The sequence below is a fragment of the Ascaphus truei genome, chromosome 7 (genome assembly GCF_040206685.1).
Source record: "Ascaphus truei isolate aAscTru1 chromosome 7, aAscTru1.hap1, whole genome shotgun sequence".
NCBI classification, from domain to species: Eukaryota; Metazoa; Chordata; class Amphibia; order Anura; family Ascaphidae; genus Ascaphus; species Ascaphus truei.
In genome coordinates this window covers 96,733,338-96,755,988 of record NC_134489.1, presented here as the reverse complement: position 1 = coordinate 96,755,988, position 22,651 = coordinate 96,733,338, and the positions used below count along the sequence as shown (strand labels likewise).

The window sequence follows — 22,651 nt, the reverse complement described above, 5'->3', positions numbered from 1 at the left end:
TGCAGAGCTCACCAGTGCGTTCTTTTTTTTCTCAGAATGTACCAAACTGTTGATTTGGCCATTCCTAATGTTCCTGCTACAGTATCTCTCTGATGGATTTTCTTTTTTTTTTTTGCAGCTTATGGGTGCCCTGTTTCATTTGCATTGAGAGCTCCTTTGACCGCATGTTGTGGGTTCACAGCAACAGCTTCCAAATGTGAATGCCACACCTGGAATCAACTCCAGACCTTTTACCTGCTTAATTGATGATGAAATAACGAAGGAATAGCCCACACCTGTCCATGAAACAGCTTTTGAGTCAATTGTCCAATTACTTTTGGTCCCTTGAAAATGATGGGGCTACATATTAAAGAGATGTCATTCCTAAACCCTTCCTCCAATTTGGATGTGAATACCCACAAATTAAAGCTGATAGACTGCACTTTAAGCCCATATTCATTATTTAACTGTAACTTGAATTTATTTTGGTACACAGCTGAAATAACAAAACTTGTATCAGTGTCCAATTATTTCCGGACCTAACTGTATATATACACTAGCTGAGAGACCCGGCGCTGCCCGGGACCAAAACCTCCTGCTCCTCCTCTCTCCATGTCCCTCTCCGCCTCCCCCCCTGCGCAGCTCCAGTCCTCCCCCCCACTGCGCAGCTCCGGACATTCCTCCCCCCCCTGCGCAGCGCCGGACATTCCTCCCCCCCCCCCCACGCAGCTCCGGGCGTGCCCCCCCCTCCCCCTGCGCCGCTCCGGTCACCGTTCCCCCCCCCAAGCAGCTCTGTTCCCCCCCCCCCCTGCGCAGCACACAGTGAGACACACACGCACACACACACAGCGAGACACACACGCACACACAGTGAGACACACGCGCACACACACACACAGTGAGACGCACACACACAGTGAGACACACGAACACACACATACAGTGAGACACATACACACACACACAGTGAGACACATACACACACACACACAGTGAGACACATACAGACACAGTGACACAAACACATACTGTGACACACACACACACACACTGTGACACACACACACACATACTGTGACACACACACACACATACTGTGACACACACACACACATACTGTGACACACACACATACTGTGACACACACACACATACTGTGACACACATACATACTGTGACACATACTGTGACACACACACATACTGTGACACACACATACTGTGACACACACACACACATACTGTGACACACACACAGTGACAGACACACGCACACACACTGTGAGACACATGTCCTCGGGCACCAAAAACAACTGCCGTGAGGATGCCGCAGCCTCGCCCCCCCACCGGGGGACATTAGTCCCCTCCGTCCATTCTCCGAGCTCCCACCGGTCCAGAAGGCGCCTCTCTCCAATCCGGGCGCTCCGCCCGGTCGGTCCTGGGCGTGGGGGGCGGCGCAGGCCGCCGTGCGACCCGGAGCGTGCGCGAGCCGGCGTCGGGAGGACAGTGAGCCGCCCGAGGAGCGGGAGCAGCCGCGCGTGCACCGCCAGGCCACTGGACGGCTCGGAACACACAGGTGACGGGGGCACCAGGGAAAGGGAGTGGGGACCGACACAGGGGGCAGTGGGGGGGGAGTGACACCAGGGGGCAGGGGGAGCAATACCCGGTGGGGGTGATACCTGGGGGCAGGGGGACTCAGCAGCAGACAGAACAGGAGGGAGAGGGAGAAGAAGAGAGTGGCCGGCGGCGGTGCGAGGAGGAGGAGGAGGACCGGTCGAGGCCACAGAAGCAAGCCAATTAGAGGGGGGCGGCCACGGAGCAATCTGAATGGCCAGAGGCTGAGTGACAGACCAATCAGATTGCCCCTAGACACAGGTACATACAACGGTTTCAAAAATATTGATATAGATACATACACACATACACACGTCTGGAAATAATTGGACACTGACACAATTTTCATAATTTTGGCTCTGTACGCCACCACAATGGATTTGAAATGAAAAAAACGAGATGCAATAGAAGTGCAGACTTTCAGCTTTAATTCAAGGGGTTGAACAAAAATATTGTATGAAACGTTTAGGAATTGCAACCATTTTCATACACAGTCCCCTTATTTCAGGGGCTCAAATGTAATTGGACAAATTAACACAATCATAAATAAAATGTTCATTTTTAATACTTTGTCGAGAATCCTTTGCAGGCAATGACTGCTTGAAGTCGCTGGGTTTCCTCTTTTGTGATGCTTTGCAAGGCATTTATTGCAGCTGTCTTCAGTTGTTGTTTGTTCGTGGGTCTTTCTGCCTTAAATTTTATCTTCAGCAAGTGAAATGCATGCTCAATCGGGTTGAGATCAGGTGATTGACTCGGCCATTGCAGAATATTCCACTTCTTTGCCTTAAAAAACTCCTGGGTTGCTTTCGCAGTATGTTTTGGGTCATTGTCCATCTGTAAAGTGAAGCGCCGTCCAATCAACTTAGCTGAATTTGGCTGAATCTGAGCAGACAATATATCACTATCAATATATATACACTTCAGAATTCATCCAGCTCTTCTGTCTTCTGTCACATCATCAATAAACACTAGTGACACCAATGCCATTGGAAGCCATGCATGCTCATGCCATCACACTGCCTGCACCGAGTTTTACAGATGATGTGGTATGCTTCGGATCATGAGCCGTTCCAAGCCTTCTCCATACTTTTTTCTTCCCATCATTCTGGTACAGGTTGATCTTAGTTTCAGCTGTCCAAAGAATGCTGTTCCAGAACTGGGCTGGCTTTTTTATTGTTTGGCAAAGTCCATTCTGGCCTTTCAATTCTTGAGACTTATGAATGATTTGCACCTTCTGGTGAACCCTCTGTATTTGCTCTTGTGAAGTCTTCTCTTTATGGTAGACTTGGATAATGATATGCCTACCTCCTGGAGAGTGTTCTTCACTTGGCTGGATGTTGTGAAGGGGTTTCTCTTTACCATGGAAAGGATCCTACGATCATCCACCACTGTTGTCTTCCGTGGACGTCCAGGCCTTTTTGTGTTGTAGAGCTCACCAGTGCATTCTTCTTTTCTCAGAATGTACCAAACTGTTGATTGTGCCACTCCTAATGTTCCTGCTATCTCTCTGATGGATTTTTTTTTTTTTTTTGCAGCCTATGGGTGCCCTGTTTTACTTGCATTGAGAGCTCCTTTGACCGCATATTGTGGGTTCACAGCAACAGCTTCCAAATGCGAATGCCACACCTAGAATAAACTCCAGACCTTTTACCTGCTTAATTGATGATGAAATAACGAAGGAATAGCCCACACTTGTCCATGAAACAGCATTTGAGTCAATTGTACAATTACTTTTGGTCCCTTGAAAAAGAGGGGGCTACATATTAAAGAGATGTAATTCCTAAACCCTTCCTCCAATTTGGATATGAATACCCTCAAATTAAAGCTGATAGACTGCACTTTAAGCCCACATTCATTATTTAACTGTAACTTGAATTTATTTTGGTACACAGCCGAAATAACAAAACTTGTTTCAGTTTCCAATTATTTCCAGACCTAACTGTATATATTCAAAGTTGTGACCATGCAGAAAACTTAAGCCTATAGGGAACCATGTTAAAATGGTTTTGAAGCAAAAGGTGGCACTGTGTGCTCATTTGCATGTCATTTCCCGGAATCCCTTGCTGCAGTGCAAGGTCTGTGTGCTGGGTGATAATGATGAAAGGCGGAGTTGCAGACCTGTCTAAGACATGCAAATGAGCTTAAAGTAATATTTCCATTTGATATATATATATATATATATTATATTATATTTCACAGATAACATTCTAAGATGCACTGTTTTTAAAGTAAAACCCTTGCTTGCTTTGTTCAATGTAACACTGCCGGAAGAAGAGATCAGTGTATTTCAAAAGCTCGCACAAATAAAAGCATTTCCAGGATAAAAAAAAAAAAAACTTGTTCAGCCTAATCCTTATGCCAAAATATGTCGCTTTAATATTGCAGAGATCTGCTATTTCCTCTGTCAATCTACTGCTAAAATTCTAATGCATGCCTTTATCCTTTCCTGTCTGGTTTATTGTAACATCTTGCTACATACTTCGGCTGCTAGAATAATTTTACTTTCTCCAAAAACAGTATCCACTTATCTCCTCCTTAAATCCCTCTCCTGGCTTCCCATCAAATTTTGGATCACCTACAAAGTTCTGTTCCTTACCTCTAAAGCTGCAGACCAAGCAATATCCTACATGTATGTTGTTTTTTTTTTTTTTTTTTTTTAATAAATCAGTACTGTACTATGAGAAATTACTTGTGGCATTGTTTTTTTAAACAACTGTGAATTACATTTTTTATGTATTATAATGTAACAAGCATTTTTGTTTCTATAGCAACCATTTACAAAGTCACATCCCCTTCATCTTCTGAAACAGGCTCTGGCACACCCCTTTTTTAACCCCCTGCCCTCTCTCTAGCAGTGCACCAATTGTTTCTACAGACTGCCTGGTCACATGATCTCCCCCACTGAACTATGCATCTTTGGTCTTCTTCTGCTGCACTGACAGACATTTTGTGAACCACCGAACCGAATCTTCGTCGATCCGCAATTTAGCTAATTACTTATCATTGTGTGGATTGTATTGATGCACATATTAAAGGGGGGAAATGGCATCTTGGACTGTACACATCTACTCCTTCCATCATGTCAGCTTTGATCTCTCGCTATACACCTGCTCATCTCCTGCGCTCTAACCATAACTGTCTGCCTTCCACCCCTTTCACTTCTACAGCTCTCTCTCGCCTTAAACCCTTTCCCTCATTGCACCTTATCTATGGCACACCCTCACACTCAGTATACAACAAGCAGCCTCTCTCCCCACCGTCAAGGCAAAACTGAAAACCCACCTCTTAAATGAGGCATCCCAATAGCCTGGACTCATGGCTATTATCCCACAGTCACTTCTGCAAAGCAATGCCATCTACTGCACATTCCCTCACCTGCTGTCTCTGTAAATCTCCCGACATACCACTTAGATTGTAAACTCTCCAGGGCAGGGATTAACTTTCCTATTGTGTGACTTTGTTGTGCTTATTGTATTATAATTCCCTGTACTATGTGTGTGTGTGTGTGTGTGTGTGTGTGTGTGTGTGTGTGTATGTATGTATGTATGTATATATATATATATATACACATATATACACATATATACACATATATACATGTAGAGGTATCAGTACCGTGTTAGCCGAGCTTCAATAATCAAAAAATAAATAGATGATACCGTTCTGTGGCTAACGAAATGCTTTTATTTGTGCGAGCTTTCGAGATACACTGATCTCTTCTTCCGGCGATGTTACAATCATGTCTTGTAACATCGCCGGAAGAAGAGATCAGTGTATCTCGAAAGCTCGCACAAATAAAAGCATTTCGTTAGCCACAGAACGGTATCATCTATTTATTTTTTTATTATATATATATATATATATATCTCAAATGTAAATATATAGCAAATGTAAATATACTGTATGCTCATTTGCATGTATTTGTCAAGGAAATGTGGTATATGTGGTGCTCAGAATCAGACCGGTAACTTCTGTAACATAATTGTGATTGAGACCATAAGCTTGGTGGTCTGGCGACGACGGAGTGCCCCTCAATAAGGCAATAATGCGTAATAGCTGTAGGGGAAGTGACAAGTGGAGTCAGTTGGGACAGCCACTGTGATGTACACAATAAACACCCTAACAGTATATAATTGAAGGAACTATGTCCATTGAATAGCAGGATTTAGATAAGGCACATTGGCACTTTACCTGCACATTCGGGGGGGGCACTCTCAAGATCAGTAGCGTGCAGTCCATCAGATAAGAAGTCCAGAAGGATAGTTGGTGAAGATAGAGCACAGCTGCAGACGCCCTGCATGTATTTGTCAATCCTGCCTTTCACCATAATCACCCAGCACACAGCACTTCCACTGCAGCAAGGAATTCTGGGAAATGACATGCAAATGAGCACACAGTGCCATTTTTTGCTTCAAAAACCATTTTATACATGGTTCCCTGTAGGCTTAAGCTTGCTGCATGGTCACAGCTTTGAGCACAGCCAGGGTTAAGATGCATAGCCAGAAAACCCACCCACAGACAGCTGTTTTTTTTTTTTGTTTTGAAAATTCTTTTATTATGCAGCGAATCTTTACAACAAGATTATAATAGTACATAAATCATTTTCCAAGCGGAAAAAAAAAAACCGCGACGTTAACAACGGCGCAGTGCATATCCCACACAACTCACATACATTTTTATTAATGGTTTCCCCAAAAGTAAAGAAAACTGTGACGAACACGGCAGTGCAGTGCATTTATACATATGCACCGCACCACAGACATGACATATCATACACACATTATCTCTAACTTTATTGCACAGAAAAACTTTTGGGGGGGGGGGGTGGGGAGGGGGGCGTTTAGTCCTCCTCCTCAGGGCCGTCAAAGATGGAATAGTCCTTGAGCAGGCTGTGGAGCAGCCTGCAACAGTCCTGTACCGACATCCTCTTCTTCCCCTTGATCAAACGTTCCTTGGCGAATAGTAAAACGTCCTTGAAACAGCACATTAGACGCCAACCGGCTTCGATTGCGACCTCTGTGTGTGTTCCTGTGAAAAGTCCGTGGAACACCGAGTAGTACGTGACGCACTTCCTCAGTATACAATCCTTTAAGTCAGTGTCCAGCGCGCGCAGCAAGGCCTGCGCAAAGGGGCAGTTCCAGAAGAGGTGTATGATGCTTTCCTCCACTGGGTTGCACCTGGGGCAGTGCCTCACGAGGCTGAGTTTACTCTGGTACTTGTCCGCATTCACAGGGAGTCCCCCGTGTATGGCCTGCCAAGCAATGTCTTTGTGTTTGTTCATTAGTCTTTTCGATGCCACATTCCTCCACACCGTTCCAAAGGTGTTAGGGTGGAGACCTGGGACCGATTCCATGATGTCTTTAGCCCTGATCATTTTGTAGATGACCTTGGGCTTCCACAGGTCTGGTTTTACTCCCTCCAGATTGTTCTGCCTCACAAACTTCTTCACGTCCTTGTAGAACCAGGGCATGCGCCAGCTGTAAGGGATGGAGCTGTCCCACTTGTCCCACCCCAGTGCTCTCCAGAGCGGCAGGAATAGGAGGCGGGACATGGAGTAGCCAGAGGAGTCTTTGTCGCAGTCTCTCAGGGTGATCCGCACGCAGTTGCTTACAAAGAAGGCGCGCAGCATAGTGGGGATGTCGGGGATTCCTCTACCCCCCTTGTGCGGCTCTTTGTACATCACCTCGCGCTTTCCCCTCTCAAACTTGGCCCCCCAGACAAAGTGGAACACTGCCATGGAGATCTCCTGGCAGGTTCTGGTCGAAGGCGGGTATGCCTGGGCCACGTACTGCAGGACAGGGAGGATCTCGTTCAGCAGTACCAGCTTTTTCCCCTCAATGGTGAGGGGTCTGAGGCGCCACAATCCGATCTTCTGTTTCACCTTGTTCAGACTCTCGTTCCAGCTCTTCAGGGCAGCGGCCTCGCTCCCCACACCAAACCAGACTCCAAGGATTTGAATGAGGCCTGCTCAATGGGGAAGGGGAGGGGGTCGGCAGTCAGGTTCCAAAGCCCAAATAGCTTGGTCTCTGACTTCCCGCAGTTGACTTTTGCTCCTGAAGCTTTCCCGAAATCCTCGCACGTCTGGACCAGCGTCTTCACCGACCGGCTATCTGCGCAGAAGATGGTGACGTCATCCATGTAGAGCGAGAACTTCACTTCGCGTCTCTGGGGTCCTGGCACGACGATCCCTCTGATCTCTGCGTCTCGTCTGATGCACTGGGCGAAGAGCTCTATACAACAGACAAAAAGGAGAGGTGAAAGAGGGCAGCCCTGCCTAACCCCAAAGAGGACAGGGAAGGGGTTAGTCTTCCATCCGTTCACGATCGCCACACTGCAAATGTCAAGGTACATCAGGTTAACATAAGAACAGAACATCTCCCCCATCCCATACTCACGCAGCACCCTGCCCATGAAATCATGGGAGACACGGTCAAAGGCCTTCTCCTGATCAAGGGTGACCAGGGCCGCGTGTACACGGCGGTCTTTGATGTAGTGGACTGCGTCTCTGATTAGGGCAAGGCTGTCTGCGATCCTGCGTCCGGGGATGCCGCACGTCTGATCTGGGTGGATGATCTGGCTGATGACCTTCTTCAGTCTATTCGCTAGGACTTTTGCTAGGATCTTGTAGTCCGCGTTCAGGAGGGAGCTGGGACGCCAGTTCTTGAGGTCGCACCTCTCCCCCTTCCGTTTGTACAAGAGCGTCAGCATTCCTTCCCTCAGCGTTGGGGGCATCCTACCTTCTGCTTCCATTTCCCTGTAAAGCTCGAGCAGGTCCGAGCCGATCAGGTCCCACAGGTTCGTGTATAACTCAGCTGGGATACCATCTCCGCCCGGCGTCCTACCCGTCTTAAAGGATTTGGTTGCAGCGTGGAGCTCCTCCAGCGTCAGGGGGGCGTTCATGGCTGCTTTTCCTGCCTGGTCGATGGTGTTTGTAATCCCTGACAGGAATTTGTCAGCCTGGTCTCGGTCTGATGCTTTTGGGGAGTAGAGGTCTTCATAGAAATCTTTCACGACTCCCATGACTTCCTCCTCCTTCCCCTGCTGCACGTTGCCATCTTTGTCTCGCAGCTCCCTCAGGGGCATGTGGGCAGAGTGGAGTTTCTTTGAAGAAGAAGGCATTGCATTTCTCCCCCCTCTCAAGGTTCTCCACCTTGGAACGGAAGATGATTCGTCTGGATTCCTCCTCAAAGTGCTTTTGCAGGCTCTCCTTGGTTTCCTCCAGGTCGTCATCCACAGCGTTTGAGGTCATGCAGGGACTGCAGCTTGCGCTGCAGGCCCTCGAACTCCCCCTTCCTCTCACACGCCAGGCGTCTGCCCTTTGCCTGCAGGAAGCAGCGGATCCTTATCTTCGTGAATTCCCACCACTCTGCAGTGCTGGGGAAACAGGCCTTTTCTTCTTTCCATGCTGTGTATGCTGTTCTCAGCTCCTCCATGATCTCCTCCCTTTCCAGCAGTGCGCAGTTCAGCTTCCAGGATCCTGGCCCTGGGGGGAAACCTCCTCGCAGGCGCCCCTGGAGATGAATGGCTCTGTGGTCAGAGAAATGTACTGCGACCATGGAGTGCTATCTGTGCTGTACCTGCTTGGTGGTCAACAGGAAGTCAATCCGAGAACGCACGGAACCATTTGGGTGGCACCAAGAGTAGTTTGCGGCGCCTGCTCCCATAGATCCCACCACGTCCTTCAGGGATGCCTCCCCAATCATCGCCGTGAGTAGCCTGGACGTCACATCTATCTTTGATGATTTGCTGGGGGGCACGCACCCCCCCACCTCAATCGTGCAGTTGAAATCCCCACCCATCACCACTGCCCTGGAGGTTGCGAGCCAAGGGCGAAGGTGCTGGAAAAGTTCCAAGCGCTCATTTCTCCGGGGTGCGGCGTACACATTGATGAGCCTAATCGGCTCCCCTGCCCACGAACCGTCTACGACCAGTAGTCTGCCGCAGACGAGTTCATGGACAGAATCAACAGTGAAACATCCCCCCCGGATCAAAATGGCTACACCCGCGTTCCTGCACCCGTTCCCCCCAGACCAGTAGGAGGGGCCGTGAGACCACTGCCCGCTCAGGTGCCTGTAGGACCGAGAAAAAGGTAAGGCACATTCCTGTAGCATATACACATCACATTTCTGTAAAGAAAGGAATGTTAGTACTCTGGCACGTCTCATCCGCTCTCCTATGCTCCTTACGTTAATGGAGAAAATGTTAAAAGACGCCATTAGTTTGGGAATAAAGGGTTAGATGGACATGCAGTGATACTAGTTACCATCCTCGCTGGCGTGGGTAGTCCTGCTGATCTCCTCGCACAGCTGGGCCAGCAGTTCCATGGTTTGCCCAAGGTTGTCATCGAGGAGGAGGGTCTCTGCTGCCTCTCGCCCCTCTCTTATGAGCTCTTCCACGGTCACCTGTGTCTCGCTAGGTGGCTGTTCTAAAATGGCCGCCTGCTCCTCTGCAATGGCTGCCTCCTGCATCTCCGCTTCCCCCTCCTCCTCCTCCAGGTCGCTTTCAAGGTCGCTGGAAGTGGGTGAGTCGCCGATTTGCATTTGGGCTCTCTTCTGCTCCAGCCCCTGGTGCGGGCTTTCCGTCTCAGGGGCTCTCCTCTTTATTCCCTGCTTCTCCATTCCGGTCCGGGCTCTGGGGGCGGCATCTGCAGCAAGGGGGGGAGGGGGTGCAACAGCCTCGGGGCTGGGGAGAGGTGTTACAGGGGGAGGGGCTGCAGCCTCATGGAGGGTGGGGGGAGCTGCAGTGGGGGGTTGGGAGGAGGGGGCAAGGGGTGATGGGTGGAGGGGGGAGTTTGGGTGGGAAGGGGGGGTGGGGGTTGCAGCAGCAGCAGTGGGTGTGGGAGGGAGTGTTGCTGCAGGGGTGGGGGTGGAAAGGGGTGGGGGCTGCTACTGAAGGGGCAGCGGACTCAGGAGCCGCAGCAGGCGCTGCTTGGGTGGCCTCCTTTTGCCCTTGCTCCTGATACTTACCACCTTTTGCCTTTGCGGGTTGGTTTGCAGGGGGCTTCTTGGATGCCTTCTGGGTTGCTGTCAGGGGAGCGCCCGGTGTCACGCCTTTCGCCGCGGCCTCTGCGTAGCTCCTGACCCTCAGCTGGCAGTCCCGGAACATGTGGGTTGTCTCTCCGCACAGGTCGCAGGTTTTCTGGCAGGGACAATCCTTTGTTTCGTGGCCAGTGTTTTTGCAGTTTCTGCAGGCTTTCAGGGTGCACTGTTTCCACTGATGCCCCAGGTTCCCGCAATTAGCGCAGGTCTGGGGCTGGTCAGGGTAAAAGATCCTCCCTGGGCTGCCCGCGAGTGAAAAACTGGTCACAGCTTTGAGCATAGCCAGGGTTAAGATGCATAGCCAGAAAACCCACCCACAGACAGCTGTTTCGACCTTAATGGGTCTCATCAGTGTGGGGCTGGTTAACTGGCTATGCAATGAAGCGAAAAGATGGGGTTTACCATACTGAGTTAAGTTATGGTGAGTAAAAAAAGTGACAAAAACCCTCCACAGCAAAGCATATAGCAAATGTAAATATACTGTATGCTCATATATATATATATATATATATATATATATATATATAATTTAATTAATTTACCGTTAAAACAAAAAAAACTAAAGTGAATCCATGTCTCAAACATTTCTCAGGACCGGTCCAGACTACAATATACAGATATTCAGATTCTGGGCATGTAGATGAATATCATGTGCTTCACCTTTAGCTATAGAAACTTTTTAGATTCCAAAATCCTTTTTAAACTGGAATTTCCCTTCAGCTTCAAATGGTTGTGTCACCCAACTAAGAAAGTGCAGATTCAGGATGGCAGTCAATCCCCTTAAAGATGCGATTCCACCTGGGGCTTTCTTCCCCTATAGGTGGGAAATAGGAGGTCTCTGGAGCTGAACCGCGTCAATGTCAGCACTGGTAACACCCCGCTTTCTGAAATACATACCGTACGTGCTGCCGGTAGCATCCCCTGGCTGGGTGAGGAAAATGGTGGTTTACATCTCCCGGCACAGGAGCCAATAGGAAGCTGCCACATCATCCGTCGCGGCTTCCTATTGGCCCGTGTGACATGGAGGATTTAAACATCCGTGGATCATTGGTAGCACCTACAGAGGTAAGTATCTCCGGAAGCGGGGTCCCAGAAGCAGAAATGAATGCAATTCCGTTCTAGAGACCCCTTGCTTCAAACCTAGGGGGGGGGGGGGGTGGGGGGAAATACTGCTAAAAGAGGCAATTCAAGCAGCTTAAACATTTTTTCTTCTTCTTAAGCACAAGACCTGAAAACTAATACTTTTATATTTACACTTCTCCAGAACTGGAAGTTAACGGAAGTTTTTAAACGCTGTAAATAATGTGGTGGCTTTTGTGAAACCAGGGCTTTATGAAGTTCTCTTAAAGCAGCAGTCCTGCTTTCCTTTTTAATGATTTTTTTTTTCCAAATGGGTTTGAAGCAGGGGGTCTCCGGGGCTGAACTGTGTTAATTACAGCTCCGGGGGACCCGTCTCCTGAGATACCTCAGTAGGGGGTGCCGGTAGCAGCTCAGACTGGGCTTTGTGTGGGGAACATTATGATGGCTTAAATGTAACATGTGCCAATAGGAAGTCGTGACGTTAACCATTGCGGCTTCCTATTGGCCTTTAAAACTCGCTATGCTAGAATAAGGTAACCCTTAACATCATGGGGTCTGGCGACGCCATGACATAGTACCTACGTCATATACTATTGACTACTTTTCTTGGGGAGACCGCGATGTGGCCGGTTCTGGAACGTTTAGCGGAGTCTTACATCATCCGCAACGTGGCGATCACGCGATCGCCCCCGAGAAGCGGTTACGTGATTGCGTAAGTACCGCAGCCCCTGCGGGCCACAAAGGGACCCGCAACGTTACAAGGGCCCGACAACCTGACGCACATTTAACGTCTTTGCAAAAAAAATGCTGGCTTTCCAGTTCGGAACGGAAGAGCGCGGGTCCCTCCTCTTCCTCGGCGCCGTGGCCCCTGCAGCACTGAACGGGTTAAGTAGAAGTGAATACATTAACCAGCCTTTACCGGGCACCTAATGAGGGGGTCGGGTAATCATCTATTTATAGCCAGTAACAGTGTTTCCATGACCATGGGGCCCCCTCAGACGCTTTATGGCAGGGGTCTCCAACTCCGTGCTCAAGGGCCATCAAACAGGCCAGGTTTTATGGATAGCCCTACTTCAGCTCAATTTGACCCATCTTTGCGGAAGCTGGGATATCCAGAAAACCTGGCCTGTTGGAGACCCTTGCTTTATGGGGTGCCTATCACTCTTCACTGGGCAGCAATGCATTGGGAGCTGTGGCTTGACACCTGGTGACAGCAGCCCCGGTGTCCTGCGCCTGCGCACCCACATCCTCTTCCATTTGCAGTCGTCGAAGCAACCGGTCCCCAACTTCTCCCCACCCCCCGCCGCGGTGATTGGTCACCTTCCATCTATCCTCCATGCACTGATTGGTCGGCTGCCGCTAGCTCTTTCTTGATTGGTCATCCTTCCCTCCCCCCCTCCCCGGTTACAGCTTTTTTTATTTATTTTTTTCCCTTTCTCGGGACTCCCGCACCTAATTGGTCGCTCCCACTCCAGCCCCTTCCTGATTGGCCCACATCGCCCCCCCCCTAGACGCGAGGCTTCTGTGCTGGTAGCTGCGCGTGCGCTCCTGCCCCCCCCCCTCCCTCACGAGAAACGCGGGGGCACGCGACGTTCTCTTCGCGCGCGCACTGCCCTTCTCCCCTCACTGTGTGTGTGCGCGCCGCGCGGTCCCGGCTCTCCCCCCTCCCCCTCCATTGCTCTCTTTCTCTCTCCACACACACATATCTATATCTATATATTATTTATTTGTACTGACCCATTTGTAATGCGGCGCTAGCTGCTCCTCACCCCCCCCCCCCCCACTCCTCTCTGTGTCACGGGAGCTCGGCCTCTCCCCACGCAGGAAGATAACCCGAGTGACAGCCGGTAAGAGGGGGGGGGGGGGGGGTATGATGTTGTATTTGCTGGGGGAGGGAGAGGGCCCCCAGGCTCCTTCATTTCAAAGTGTCCCCGGTTGTATATATATTTATTAATGGTGACAGGTAAGTGTTTAGGGGGTGGGGGGCAGTGCAGCCGGTAACCAGGGTGATTGGGCCACCATGGCCGATGTGTGGGAGGTTGTGAGGAGTGGTGACACTGGGGGTGGGGGGGAGCCCTGTCATTGGGGTGGGGGGGAGCCCTGTCATTGGGGTGGGAGAGGGGAGCCCTGTCATTTGGGTGGGGGGGGAGCCCTGTCATTTGGGTGGGGGGGGAGCCCTGTCATTGGGGTGGGGAGGAGCCCTGTCATTGGGGTGGGGGGAGCCGGCATTGAATGGGATTTAAATGCTCTAGCAGGGCAGGGGTGCTCCACTCCCAGTCCACACAGGCCACCAACTGGTCAGGTTTTAAGGATATCCCAGGTTCACCACAGGTGGTTCAGTTTTCCCAGTCACCGGTTGTGCCACCTGTGCTGAAGCTTGGGTATCCCTAAAACCGGACTTGTTGGTGGCCCTTGAGGCCTGGAGTTGAGTGCCACTGCAGTGGAGCATGTTGTCTTACAGGCCTCTCTGTTACTGGAGGGACTTAATTAACCCCTTTATTGCTAGACACACTGCAGACTAGTGCAGAGCTTGAGGTGGGTGTAGAGCCTACTGAAATGCACAACTGTTTAACCCCTTGGCTCCCACGGGCCCGGTGTGAGTGAGACTTGGGCTTTATTCAAGTTATGAAAGTGGCATTTAACTCCTTTGTGGCTAAAATGCATTGTAGAGCCCATTTTAACCCCTATGCTGTGAGCAAACAGTTGACTCTGACTGCCCGTACAACCCATTCCAGAATGGCATTCCAAAAAGCCAGACGACATCTGTTTTTTAGGCTTCTCTGGTATCAAACTGGCTTAGTTCTTTGACTCCCTTGCGTGTGGCGGCCCCACTGTCACAATTCTAGACAGACATCGAGCATGTCACGCTCATTCTGCTGCACTGCATTGTAGGCCTGCCTTTCGCCGAAGGGCATCGTGTGGGCATAAAGCAGCAGAAACATGGCATACAATGCACCACCACTTACAAATAAATATCCTCTTTTTGGACTGCAGTGCATCTAGCTCTCTGGCACTGTTGGGGTTTAGACCAGGGGTGGGCAACTCCAGTCCTTAAGGGCCAGCACCAAGAGGTCAGGTTTTCAGAATATCCATGCTTTAGCACAGATGTCTCAATCAGTGGCTCAGTCAATGACTGAGCCACCTCTGCTGAAGCAGGGATTTCCTGGAAATCTAATCTCTTGGTGGCCCTTGAGGACTGGCGTTGACCATCCCTGGTTTAGACAGATGCAGGTTTCAGGTATGTCCACTTACAATACACTATAAGCCCCTTGGGACTGAAGTAATTTGAATAGGCAAACATGTGACATGGGAGTACACCACTGCCTCAAATGTGTTGCAGGCCCCAGTTTCATTATGCGGGTTTAAATAGGCACCAGTCACACTACCGGTCATAGTTGCCTTTAATGCACTGCAGTCACCAAAATAGAAAACCCGTACAATACATAACCACTTGGCGTTTATTGCACATTACACACATTGTAATCAGTAGCACTGACCAGGTTTAAAAAAAGAAGCAGGCACAATGTACAGCTGCTTGTAAATAGTTTCAAGTCTCTTTTATATCTGAAAGGGTTTAAATGTAGAACCCTTCCAAAGATGTTTGAGAGAAAATGCAAACTAGCAAAGTACTACTTTTTAAAACAAAATCCTGAACAGTCTGTGTTTACCTACTTCCCCCTATAATTGATGTCAATTAAGTTTGTGACTGGTACCAGACCATTATTTTATGTCAAGGCGTGCTGGGAGGTTTTAGTGAATGAAGAGGTGGGGGGGGGGGTTGGGGGGGAAAGGTAGTTATTTCTAGACTGTAACAGCATAGAACAGTTTGTTCAATCTTTAAATAAGCCAGTACAATGGGCTTCATTTGCAAAGTAGTGGTACAGTGGCTGTACCATTCATGTTAGGTCCATTTAAGGGAACGCACTTATTACCAAGTGAGTGCACCTTCTATTGCTTAATAAATGAACCCCAGAGTTTCAGTGCACAATCGAATAATGTCACTCAGAAGTGTTTTTATTTAGTAAGAGGAATGCAGTGCACAGCCACTAGAGATAGGTTGTCAGCCTTAACGAATCTGAGGGAGTTGGGTGCACTCACATATTCGGACGCAATAAGGATATGCATCTTGACAAGGGTCTGAGATTGAGACCGAAACGTCGACCCACTGAATACATTTTGTTATATATTTTTTTGCAAGACTTGTGTAGTGCCGGTATTTTCTTATGAAAGCTGCTTGATCTACTTTGAGCCTTTCTTAAAGGACAGTCCCACATAGCAGGTCAAAAAAGAGTGTTTTAAACAACTTTGTGTAATTGTTATTTTTTATGAAAATCCAATTGCTCTTAAAGTAGCAATTTGACTTTTTTTGCATCCTATTGAAAATGAATGTTTCCCTTTACTCCTGAATTCGAGCATATTGGCTATATATTTACCTGCTTGTCTAATAATGGCTTCATAAGTCTTATACTGATAATAGATCAAACAGAGACCACCATTCACCTGTGGCTTTAAAGACTGATATTCTTATCACTATGAGAAATTGTGATGGATATATGGTATATATAAAAATTTAAAAAATAAGGTGGGGGTTGTTTACTAAGGAATTGTTTAAGTAACAATTTAATAAATACTTGTCTGTTTTTTTTGGTCTCTCAATCTGCTACATTTAACCTGTTAAACATGCATCTGTCCTTTGTTCACTTTCTTCCTTGGAAGGACTATCCCTTCAAAACAAAATCTCATGTTCTGTCATGGGTTTTATAAGAGTGTAGAGTAGCTGAGCTCCTTCATCTTATCTTATCTTATATACTATATTAGTGAAAGCACTGTATGTTTGCCTGCCTGGATGTCCGGTGTCCCTAGGGGAAATCTCATTGGTCCCTTGGGTCGCCCGCCCCCGCACACCTCTCATTGGCCTGAGGCGGAGTGACGGCCCACACACACACACACACACAACACAGCAGCTCTATACACACACACACACACACACAACACAGCAGCTCTATACACACACACACACACACAACACAGCAGCTCTATACACACACACACACACACACAACACAGCAGCTCTATACACACACACACACACACAACACAGCAGCTCTATACACACACACACACACACACAACACAGCAGCTCTATATACACACACACACACACACACACACAACACAGCAGCTCTATACACACACACACACACACAACACAGCAGCTCTATACACACACACACACACACACACACAACACAGCAGCTCTATACACACACACACACACACACACACACACAACACAGCAGCTCTATACACACACACACACACACAACACAGCAGCTCTATACACACACACACACAACACAGCAGCTCTATACACACACACACACACACACACACAACACAGCAGCTCTATACACACACACACAACACAGCAGCTCTATACACACACACACACACACACACAACACAGCAGCTCTATACACACACACACACCCTCTGTCCGCCCCCCTCCCCCCCCCTCACGTGCGCCATCCTGCACTGGCTCCGGACGGGAAGCGCGGCCCTCCTACCCCAGCCACTCCCTTACCTCCCCGGCGCTACCACCCGCTCAGGTAAGTCACTGTGCGTCCCGGCTCAGCCTCAGGCCCACTGCGCGTCCCGCCTCAGCCTCAGGCCCACTGCGCGTCCCGCCTCAGCCTCAGGCCCACTGCGCGTCCCGCCTCAGCCTCAGGCCCACTGCGCGTCCCGCCTCAGCCTCAGGCCCACACAGGGCGCTTCCTACCGCCGCTCAGCCAGACGCCACATCGAGCGGGGCGCCGGGGGGGGGGGGGGGGAGCGTGAGTCTTAGGCCCACACAGGGCGCTTCCTGCAGCCGCCTGCACGCCTCACTCAGCAGGACAGCACATCGGGGGACCAAGCGGCCGCCGGGGGGGGGGAGCGCGAGTCACAGGGAACGGGGGGGGGGAGTCACGGGGAACGGGGGGGGGGGGGAAATGCCCATACATAAATTATGACAATACATATGCCCACCGCTCTCCACCCCCCCCCCCCACTCCCCTTCCCCCCCCCCCCACTCCCCTTCCCCCCCCCCACTCCCCTTCCCCCCCCCCCCCGCTCCCCTTTCTCCCCCCCGCTCCCCTTTCTCCCCCCCGCTCCCCTTTCTCCCCCCCCCCCCGCTCCCCTTTCTCCCCCCCCCCCGCTCCCCTTTCTCCCCCCCCGCTCCCCTTTCTCCCCCCCCGCTCCCCTTTCTCCCCCCCGCTCCCCTTTCTCCCCCCCCGCTCCCCTTTCTCCCCCCCCGCTCCCCTTTCTCCCCCCCGCTCCCCTTTCTCCCCCCCGCTCCCCTTTCTCCCCCCCCCGCTCCCCTTTCTCCCCCCCGCTCCCCTTTCTCCCCCCCGCTCCCCTTTCTCCCCCCCGCTCCCCTTTCTCCCCCCCGCTCCCCTTTCTCCCCCCCGCTCCCCTTTCTCCCCCCCCGCTCCCCTTTCTCCCCCCCCGCTCCCCTTTCTCCCCCCCCCGCTCCCCTTTCTCCCCCCCGCTCCCCTTTCTCCCCCCCCCCCGCTCCCCTTTCTCCCCCCCCCCCGCTCCCCTTTCTCCCCCCCCGCTCCCCTTTCTCCCCCCCCCGCTCCCCTTTCTCCCCCCCCGCTCCCCTTTCTCCCCCCCCCGCTCCCCTTTCTCCCCCCCCCGCTCCCCTTTCTCCCCCCCCCCGCTCCCCTTTCTCCCCCCCCCGCTCCCCTTTCTCCCCCCCCCGCTCCCCTTTCTCCCCCCCCCCGCTCCCCTTTCTCCCCCCCCCCGCTCCCCTTTCTCCTCCCCCCCGCTCCCCTTTCTCCTCCCCCCCGCTCCCCTTTCTCCCCCCCCCCGCTCCCCTTTCTCCCCCCCCCCGCTCCCCTTTCTCTCCCCCCCCCGCTCCCCTTTCTCCCCCCCCCCGAAACCTTTACAACAAATACTCACCTATTGTTCCACGAGTTATAAATAATACTACCTATTACGCATTTACATCCCGGGCAACGCCGGGTCTCTCAGCTAGTAACATATACACTAAGCCAGGTCTATGCTTCATAAAGCAAATTAAGCTTAATTTAGTTCACCATATAGGAACTTCATGGGTGCCATGTTGGTTTTCTGTTGTGCCCACCTACTGTAGATGACCTGTAATTTATGCAAGTCATTCTGTGTGTGACTGCTTTAAGGAGCTGGAAGCACACAGCACCATTCTCTCAACCACTTGCAATGCTTTGCAGGTCCCTTCTTCACTAAAGAGGTTACGCCTTTGTAATCTAGTTTTATTAGATAAAAAGTAGGTCTGTAGCTCACAGTATTGTATTATTCAGCAGATACATCAATTGTAATGCATGTGGCTGCATTGTTTCTGCAGTGTATCTTTGAGTTGTCAGTCACTTCTGACAAATTCAAAGAATCCATGATATTTATTAACAATGTTTTAGTCCTACAACTGGATTCTTTGCTTTTGGCGATGCCTTTTGTTGTACTGTTGGTTGTTATTTCAAGGCTGTGGGGTTTTTCGTTTTTTTTTTTTTTCTTCAAATGAAAGTGATAGAAACATGACAGTGGGGTTTGGCAAGAATGTATGGATGTGTGCAAACATTACAGAACTTGATATTGTTGTGCATGAATGATAATCTTGCTAGTACGCCAATGTGGAGCAAATAAACCAGATTAGCGTGTGTGTGTGCGCGCACCATTTGGGCCACCATTTTCCGATCTGTTGTAAAACCTCAGGGCCTGTTTGATCCTTGGCTTTCTTTCATATATAGTATAGCCTCGTGTGTCCTCAGCATGTTTGAATCCCCTTACTGTATTAGCCCCTACCAACCTTTCCATTAAGTACTTTCAGTAGCCTGCCACTCCCCAGCTTCCAGTGCATAACCCCTTGTTCTAGCCCTTCACTTTCTCTGAAGTATATTTTCCTCCTATATCTTGTTGAAACTCTTGTGTGTTTGTAACTTGTATTTATTTGCATGCTCCTTTTTTTTTTTTTTTTAATGAGTGATCAGGCTTATAACATACTCCCAAACTTATACCTAAGATAATGTTTCATCGTGCTTTCTACATTTTCTAGTTATTACAACAGGTCAAAGACCCAAATGTATGTCTGGTGCCGTGAGGGACTTGGGTAATCAATTATATCTCTCCCCAACTGGTTAAAACAAAATGGTGCCCTTTGGATAGCAAAACATGTCCATGGCTTTTAAGACTGCATCATTTTACAGAAATGGAGGTATCGAAGTTGGGCTACTATCAATAAATATAAATGTATTATTATTATGGCCAGTTTGACGTCTGTTTGTAACAATGTAGAGTGTAATGAAACTGAAATGTAAAAAAAAAGTCCATCTCCTTTTAAAGTGGAAATCCATGCTCTTTAAAACAAAAATTTTAATTTTGTTTTTTGTGGGGGGGGGGGGGGTGGTTACCCACAATTGAAGCAGGGGGTCGACTGAACTGAACACCATTAATTTCAGCTCTGGAGACCTAATGCTTAAATCCTTGGTACATTATTATTTTATTTTTTTTGTTTTCATTTTTATTTTATTTTTTTAAGTGTTTGGATTGCTCCTTTAAAATAGCTAGACTTGTTTCTCGTCTTGCTGTGACTTTAAAACAAACATGGGACGTTTTGGTTTGCTATGTACAGCACGTACAATGCGTCCTGTTTCAAGTGGCTTTTTCTTGTCTGATTTGTACTATTGATTGTTTGCATACCTAGTGAAGAGTAACAAGCAAGCCTGGGTCTTCATTGACTTGAACCATCTTTATAATCCTCTAGGTACGGTGAATGCCATCAATACATAACTGATATTAACACCATACGTTATCAATGCATGGTGTATAGTTGGCTTAGCAAAGACTTGTGAAATGCATGTAATTATTGTAATTATTTATTACATCCTACTATGCACTTGTTGCTTATATGGTGAATACACAATAGCAAATACCCTGTTTAGCTATGAGAGATTTAGGTAGCAATTAAGGCGTTTTTGTTGAATAGACTGTAGTATAAAGCTAGTGGTTTTGTGTTTTGAAAGTTACAGAAGAGTTTGTAGAATTTGTGCCTGAACTGGCTATATCATGTATCACTTAAATTTTCAAAATGTGTTCTCCAAACTTTCAATTAAAAGGTGTATGTATAAATCTCATGGAATGATAGTGCAGTTTGTATTTCAAGAAAACGAAGAGTAAATCTCTTGTCAATAATGTGCCCCCCTAAATTAAATTATAACTTTATTTTCATGGGCCTGCAAAGTGGTATTGACCCCTCTGGCAATTATGGGGCTAACAGAACTTGCACTTTTATCAGTGTTGCTTATAGGCAAAGTTCCATGTAACCAGTTATCAAACAAAAGAAGAATATTGTACATGCTATGATTATTATTCTACATGTGTTTTTTTGTTTTGTTTTTTAAATCATTCTGTACTATGGGAATACTTGTGGCATTTGTTTTTTAAACTACTCTCAATTACATTTTTAATGTATTATAATGTAACCAGCATTTTTTGTTTCTATAGCAACTATTTACAAAGTCACATCCCCTTCCTCTTCTGAAAGAAGCTCTGGCACCCCCCTTTTTTGAACCCTGCCACCCCTCTCTCCCCCCCCCCCCCTATTTCAGTGCACCAATTGTATCTAGTGACTGCCTGGTCACATGATCGTCCCCACAGAACTTTGCATCTTTGGTCCTCTTCTGCTGCACTGACAGCCATTTAGTGAACCCCGAGCCGAATCTTTGGGATCGATTGGCAAGTTAGCTAATTACTTATCGTGTGGATTGTATTGATGCACATATTAAAGGGGAAACTTTTTTTTTTTTTTTTTTTTTAAACGGCAGCTTGGACTGCTGCTTTATAATTTCCATATGCTTTTCTAAAAACTGCTAATAACCCATTCATGATTGCTTCAGGATAGAAATGTGTTGCATTTGTAATGTGTGTAGTGCTTTACCAAGATATTATACATCACGTAATACTTGAAAACATTAATAAATTTGGGATAGGTACATAATACATCAAAGTAAAGATTGAGAAAAGGGAGTCACTCCCCGGTAGAACTTATGATCTGAATCTGGGATGGCCAACTCCAATCTTCAAGGGCCCCCAACAGGACAGGTTTTCAGGATATCACTGCTTCAGCACAGGTAGCTCAGTCAAAGACTGCACTATCTGTGCTGAAGCAGAGATAACCTGGCTTGTTAGTGGCCCTTGAGAACTGGAGTTGGCCGTCCCTGGTATAACGTATCCAGACCAGAATTAAATGTGTCCTTAACTAACTTTTCTTTCATCACACGAGAGACACATCATAAACATGAATCTTATATTTTCGTCCTCTATAAATAAAAATAAAAAACAGATTGTTCGCTAAACCTCCCTAAAGAAAAGATTTGAGTCACGTGCTGAACCAGGTATATACTGTAAACCTCCCACCCCCATCTAAATGATGATTACGCATTATGTATTTGGTGTGGCAGTGCTTAAGAGACATTTGTATAGTACAGGCATACCCCGCATTAACATACGCAATGGGACCGGAGCATGTATGTAAAGCGAAAATGTACTTAAAGTGAAGCACTACCTTTTCCCACTTATCGATGCAGGTACTGTACTGCAATCGTTATATACGTGCATAACTGATGTAAATAATGCATTTGTAACAGGCTCTATAGTCTCCCCGCTTGCGCACAGCTTTGGTACAGGTAGGGAGCCGGTATTGCTGTTCAGGACATGATGACAGGCGCATGCGTGAGCTGGCGTTTGCCTATTGGGCGATATGTACTTACTCGCGAGTGTCCTTAAAGCGGGGTATGCCTGTAGTTTGTTTATTGATACTTGCCACTGAGCATTTGTTCTGTAACCTTATGTGCTTCAATTTGCAGTGCTAATCAACTTGTCCTAGGTTTTAAGGCACCTGAATAAAACATTTGAGGATATGTAATT

At 48.4% G+C, this 22,651-nt stretch overlaps 1 protein-coding gene across 12 annotated transcripts in view; it reads left to right on the top strand.

Moving 5' to 3' along the window:
- R3HDM1 (R3H domain containing 1) overlaps nucleotides 1-22,651 on the top strand; it is a 95,853-nt gene that overhangs the window by 6,794 nt on the left and 66,408 nt on the right. For 8 of the 12 annotated variants that reach the window (XR_012802722.1, XM_075609512.1, XM_075609518.1 and 5 more), the window contains exon 1: nucleotides 13,264-13,557. The exons of 2 other annotated variants lie outside the window; for them this stretch is intronic. The gene's annotated coding sequence lies outside the window, so the exon portion shown is untranslated. Of the gene's footprint in view, nucleotides 1-13,263; nucleotides 13,558-22,651 lie in introns of those variants that run through there. 2 more of the 12 variants (XM_075609520.1, XM_075609519.1) reach the window with 1 other exon arrangement.